Genomic DNA, 6,000 nt, shown 5'->3' with positions numbered 1-6,000 from the left:
TTCCGACTAAAATCAACCGGAAAAACTTGCACGCACAACGGTGTATGAACACAGCAGACAGTCTATTATTTCGTAAAATCTGCAAACGATAGATAAGAACCAGAATTGAAGGAAGCTGGCTAGCTAGGATGCCTTCGCATTTTTTGCGGTTTAAGTGCGTGCGCTTTGTATAAGTCGCCTCATAGCCTACGTTGTGATAACTCAGGCAGTTTTTTTTATTTGGTTACTCTTTTATCGTGTGTGACTTTTTTCTTTTGAAATTGTGTAAACCCTGGGGTGAATAAAATTTGTGTACTGTTTGTTGCTTCCTCTGCATGCCTCTCTTCTGGAACGTTTAGAGCAAATATGCCTTACACCGTGAACGGCTGAATGCGGATTCGCTCATATGTAATCGCGTACCGCACGTATATAATTCTGTAAACAGCTGCTTTGGGAGGCAGTAATCTGTTGTTTTAGCCACCCTTTTCTTTTTACGCAACCAAAAAATTTTCGATGTGGCATTGAGTCGTCTTGAGCGTGAGCGATTTCGGCAGCTTCCCGTCGCCACAAACACATCAAAAGGTGCTGACACCGTGCATACATATAAGGAGTCCTGCAAATACAGTGTTCTTGATCCCCTCAAACACTGGTTTTCTTGTGCATCCTTGTGTCATGTTATGGTAGAATCCAGCCTTAAAAAAAGTCCTCATTGAAGACTGATTCGCCTTTCGGAGAGGTGTCTTTTATGACCAGATGAACGGATTTCCTGAGTTCAAGACATCAAAATGGCGGTCAAAGATCCTTGTGAATTCAGGCGTACCATGAGCACCTTTAAATTGCGATTCAAGCTTTAATATGAACTCACAAAATTCGAGTGCGTTTGTCACAGATGAACTGAGCGTCAGAACTGTAAAGCGAACTTTTATCTTTGGTGATGTAATGTTCGTATGCACCGCAGAGTGCACAAAGGCGAGATGAGGTGGGACCAGCCCAGCGGATATAAAAGTTGAGCATAGGAACTCTACATCGGAAGCTGGTTAACGGGACCTTGCACCGACGAGATTCAGAAAAACTGTCCTATTGCGGCGTAGAGATAAAAGCACTTATAAAGGCACTGCTTTCATAAACTCGTTAGGTCGTTTTTGGTCGAGTTAAGACGGCGCAGTAGTTATAAAAACTACACTGAAAAGGGTAATTGAATTAGAAACTACCGTACATGATGCTAAACGCAGGCCGCGGCGGCCGCTTTTCTGATGGAGGCGAAAAGCAAAAACGCCCGTGTGTACGATATTTCGGCGCACGTTAAAGATCCCCAGGTGGTCAAAATTAATCCGGAGCCCTCCACTACGGTGCGCCTCATCGCCTGCGTTGCGTCGGCGCGTTAAACCCCACAATCAATCAAGTTAAACGCATATAGCCGACCGTCGATTCTTAGCTAGCCAATGAGCTGCGCTTGCAGGTCAGTGCATGCAGGCGACCCAACGCATAAACAGTGCACAAATGTGATGCGGTAACGTCGACTAGAAGGACGAAGGCGTTTAAGCTAGTCGACTGGAAAGATGATAGATGTTTTAGTTTAGCAATAGCAGTACTAGAAAGCTGTCGCGATACGTCTGCGCGGCGGCCCGCCGCGGTCGGCTGCAGCGGCCGCCCGCCGCCGAAGCAGACGACGCGCCGGGAGTAGCGCAAGACTTGACTGCAGCGCCGCTAGTTCTCGCGACCGCCGTTTGGCCCACTCCCCTCCGCTGGCGGGGATGCGGAGCTCCAAAACTGAGCTTATTCTAGTAACGTTGACATATACATACTCCAGGGTTACCCCCTAGTAGAACCACCGACATCGAAAACGAAACCGAAACTGGAACCGAAACCCCAGATGTTGCATACTTCCTCCCTTAAGAAGGAAAATGGAATCAAATATTTCAAATTGCATATTGCTCTACACATACCAATTCTAAAGCGAACATAGAACCCACAAATACAAAAAAAAAACTTACCAAATCAATGTATCATCCCGTCGCAGACGTAATAAGTCTCTACGCGATTGGTTATCACTTCCTTTCCACAACACTTCCCTTATGGTGCATAGAAATATTTGTTAGTCTGCTGTCCCCGCACCTTCTCTATGGGGAGGCGTATCCGCGCCGCCAATGCACGCACAGTGCTGCGCAGAGGGCGCTGCGAGCAATCGGAGCGCCGAAGCGGCCGCCGGCCGGCCAGCGCCGCGCGCTTCTGCCGCGGAGAGCGTGCGCGCATCGTGGTTTGTCAGCCGCTGAAATCCAATGGTTCGAGGTACATCATCTTGCAATTGAACCTGCGACAGACCTACTATTAAGCTCTAATTTCGCCGCTCGGATTTTTCGCGAATCGAGCTACGGAGCCTATTTGAGGACGCTGACCTTCGCGAGTGAGACCGAAGGATGAAACCGCAGAAACGAGACTAGCCGTTTTGCTGCCGCCGCTGGAATCATTATTTCGCGCAATGTTGAGACAGTGAGATCACGTTCAAACTGAGCCCGCCGGCGCCAGACGGAATGTTTTTTCCAATTAATTGTGAAAACTACTGGGTTATCACCTAACGTCATGCATTAAAAATGGTCGCCATGTGGCCGGCCAGGCTGTGAGCTCGAGAAAAAGGAAAAAATGCTGTAGTGAAATACCTTACCAAAAAAAAAAAAACCGTTCCTAAATACTTCGGGGTAGGGAGGGTCGTGCGGGTAAAGCTAGCCATATGATCACTGGACTAAATAAGCCTCAAGAACTTTTCTTCTTACTTTCAAACAGCCGCCAATAAAATGTTTGGCCATAACACAAATATTCTCCATCGGTGCTTTTCCCGCGTGCGTCTTGCAATTCACTCCCGAGTATGCTGGCGATCAAAAAAAGAGAGCCCTGTGAAATGAAGAATGCAAGCGCAGCTACTGTTTGGCAGCATGATGTTATTAAAAATAAGTTTTGCGTGCCCCTCAAGTTACCGAAATTTTCTAAATCATGGTTTTCACAAAAATTACAGGCGCGCAAAATCAAAGGTTTGATAGTACCCCAGTTTCTGCATGTTGACTGAAAGGGCCAAAAGTCATCGTATGCATGCGTACACAAGTAATATATTTATTCGGCAAAAGATATTCCCAACTGTGGAGGCAGCGAAGACGTGCGATGGGGCCTGTTAATGAACGATGTGAATTGGTCAGATCCCGTTTAAGCTTAAAAAACATATATTTGACTCGCAAACAGAGAGAAGTCAGGATGGTTCCAAAGGGCCTAAAAAATTGCGGATCGCCCACACAACACAAAAATATTTTCACGTGTTTACATTTCTATGGCAGTGTACGGCGGGGGTACACAAAAACGCTTCTCTGTAAGGTATCAAGTCGAAATTGCGCGTAATGTGCCCCAGTTAGCAGAAGATGCCGTGCCGACGGTGTTTCCGAGGCCCCCGAGTATGTGTGGAAACCTTTTTCCCGGAAGGGGATATAGGGGATAGAACGCAGCGATACGATTCCGTTGTTTGGCCGATCGTTTATAGTGCGCGAAAACGTATTCCACCAATTCATGCCTTGGTAAAAAAAAAAAAAAAAAACTCTTCGCATTCGTAGGGACCAATTTATTTGGCTAATCTGTTTTGTAGACAGAAATGAGGAGAGGACGAAAACGCGCAGTTAAAATCGGTTGAAACCGCCCACACATACGTAAGCACCACGGCGGAGCGCCGTCCGCCGCACTGCTTCCCGCGCCGGCACTGGCCGGCCGCGCTCCGATTGCCTGAAGCGCCGCCGCTGCAAGCATCACAGAGGAGCCCCCTTCGCGGCCGCCGGACGGCAGACTAGCAAATCTTTCTAGATACCATACTTCCCTTGTACTGCACTTCACCACACCGTCTCAACAACCACAAACAGGCACCCCGCTTCCGGATAACACCCATTACGTTTTCCCTCCCCTGGCTTTTCTTGTCCACTGGGGACGACCTCATGCCGGTGACGGACAATGTGACGCTTGGCAGAGGTTCTGTTGGCCTGTTTCTTGTGGTGTGGATGGTGATGTCGTTGACCTTGTTGGTGATGTGGGTAACTTCGAACCGCCGCTCTCGTCGTCCTCGATGTTGGGCATGCCCTCTTCGCCAACCTTTTCGATGCCTCCCTCGGTCTTCTCAGCGTCTTCCTATTCTTCCTTCTGGAGGATGAGGCTGGACAGGTAATTGATGAACTGGGAAGGGTTTTTGACATCCTTGATGTGTCGCTCCTCGAGGTACTCGGTATAATCTTTCTTGTGAGTATATGTGGGCTCGGGAGTAATTTTTGTTATTTCTTACTCCATGAGCACCTTCAATGACCGGGCCTCGCGCGTCAATTATGACTCTTTCCGTCTCGCTTCGCCAAATAAGGACAGGATGTTTTGAAAGGTCGTGCCAAGGGATCAGTCTGACACGTTAGCTTAAGGACCTCAGCCTGTCTCTTTTCTGTAAGCAGCCTATTGTCTGCTGCGTATTTTTCTAGCAACATCCACAAATGAAAGCAAAGATCGATTCCTCTTAACGCCAGCGTTGAATTTGTGGTGCGGTGTATCTGACTATTGCTCAAGCTGGTTGACAATCACAGGTCGCTGGAGCCATCTCGATGTGTCGCACCGTTGACCGGGTGTGTAATTTCACTCGAGGTGACGAGGGATGTGTGTCTTCAGGACGCGGCTTACGGCGGGTATTCCTGAAGTGACCTTCTTTACCACACCTGAAGCACGTTTTTCCGAGGGTTGGGCACTGTTGAAGTGAATGCCGTGTCCTGTCACAACGTCCACGAGTTGTCGGCGGCGAACTTCGGTGGATGGTTCTGTAGGTGGTGGATCGAAATTCGCGACGTGTAAATCGAAGTGGTCGAGTTCCCAGAGTCCCGTCGATGGCTTGAACGATCTCTTCGCTCGCTGCTCGATATCGTTGCATCAGATCGTGGACTCCGGTTACGTTCTGGATGACTTCGATGGCTTCGTCAAACGTCAGTGTCACGCCTTTTGCGAGCAGGCGTTCCCTGGTGCGATCAGATGTAAGTTCCACGATGAGTTGATCGACGAGTGAAGAGGCTTCTTCGGAGCCAAAGTTGCATGGTTGGCCCAAATACTGGACCAGGCGCGCAAACTCGATCACCGATTCAGTGTCTTCTTGCCCTAATATTCGAAATTGGATGCCGTTGATGCGTTGCGATGCCGCGACGTCAAACTGAGCGGCGAGGCCTTGGACAAGGTAGCCATGCACTGACGGCAACGCGGCCCGCCGGTCTTGTTTACTTGATCATATGAGCGATTCGATTTTCTTCTGCTCCTAGAAATGTCTTCAGAACTGCCACTCTCCGTTCTAGCGAGAATTATCGCATCCTACAGCGATAAGATAATTTTCGAACGAGCGGTGCCACTCGCTCCATTGAATAGGCGGCCTCCCGGGGTACGCCAAAAATGGAGGTGGCTTCGCCGCTATGTCAGCCATGCTGCGTCTAGTCGGGGAGGGAGCACTCACGAACTACTAAACGGCGTGGCGCGACCTTTACTTGCTCACTGGAAATACCTGTTGCAACGTCGATGTTTTGCAGCCTGGCTTCAACTTGACATTTTCTTGACGTATTGCCCACTTGAAGCTCGATGCACGCCGATTTCGTGACTGTGGTGCTGGCCGCAGTCTTCTCGCAGGTGCAGTCGTCCGAGCAGGCCCAAACCTCTATCATCTATCGCGCTCGGCTTAACGCTTTGGCACTCACTACGGGAAAAAAAAACAACTTTCGGCTTGTTCGGTGGCTTACATATTATTGACGAAATGTCGTGCGCTTACTGTTAAGACGGTTCTAGGGTCGTCTGTGCCATTGTGGAGTCACCGCGTCGGTGACGGCCCCGAAATGCCAAGCAAACAGATGTGCCAAAAACAGTGAAGCCAATAAAGAGTCTCTTATACAGACTAACGTATTTCTTTCTCTATGCTGACATCGCATATATATATATAGATATATATATATATATATTATTGACGATAATATATATATAATATAT

This window comes from Haemaphysalis longicornis, unplaced genomic scaffold (assembly GCF_048455015.1).
Source record: "Haemaphysalis longicornis isolate Haplotype H1 unplaced genomic scaffold, Haemaphysalis longicornis Haplotype H1 scaffold_7, whole genome shotgun sequence".
In the NCBI taxonomy this organism is placed as follows: Eukaryota; Metazoa; Arthropoda; class Arachnida; order Ixodida; family Ixodidae; genus Haemaphysalis; species Haemaphysalis longicornis.
The sequence above is the reverse complement of the archived record's forward strand: the minus strand, read 5'-3'. Positions refer to the sequence as shown.